We start from the raw sequence: 622 nt of genomic DNA on the forward strand, positions 1-622 counted from the left end.
CAGTAAAGTTTATGATTAGTTTCATAATCTGAATCTTGGTGAAGTAATTTCCCAGGAATAACAAAGCAAAAAAGTCTGGAAAAGAATAGGAAAGCAAATGCTGGTAATGATTAGTCACAGTCATGTTGGTTAACAGTCTTAGACCAGCCATCTGCACAGCTGAGTCCAAACGACAGATCATGGTGTCATCACACACTTGACTGATGTATGTCTTAATCTTGCCCTGATTTTCCGAATTCACACTCAAGTTATTAAGGGCATTGTATGCCTTTTCCCTAATAATGGGATCTTTCGTTTTTATCAGTTTTGCAATAATTGGGAGACCACCCAGTTCACGAATGGCATTTTGGTTAAATGAATATGCTGCATTGTTACCCAGAGTGACCAAGGCTACTTCTTGAATAAAAGGATCGTTAGATCTTTCTAAGATGTTAAGGACCTTTTGAAGGTCAGTAGCACCCAGAATGTCATCAATTTTATAGGGAAAGTTGAACTTGCCCTTTCGAACAGGCCATAACATAGCTGGAGTCCTGGTGCTCTTATTTCTGGCCCTTCCCTTGGACTTGCCACTAGCCTTGCTCCCAGCCCTAGCTCCGTTCCTCACAGGGTGGCAGCCTCCACC

This window comes from Bison bison, unplaced genomic scaffold, assembly GCF_000754665.1.
Source record: "Bison bison bison isolate TAMUID 2011002044 unplaced genomic scaffold, Bison_UMD1.0 scf7180017861151, whole genome shotgun sequence".
Classification (NCBI taxonomy): domain Eukaryota; kingdom Metazoa; phylum Chordata; class Mammalia; order Artiodactyla; family Bovidae; genus Bison; species Bison bison.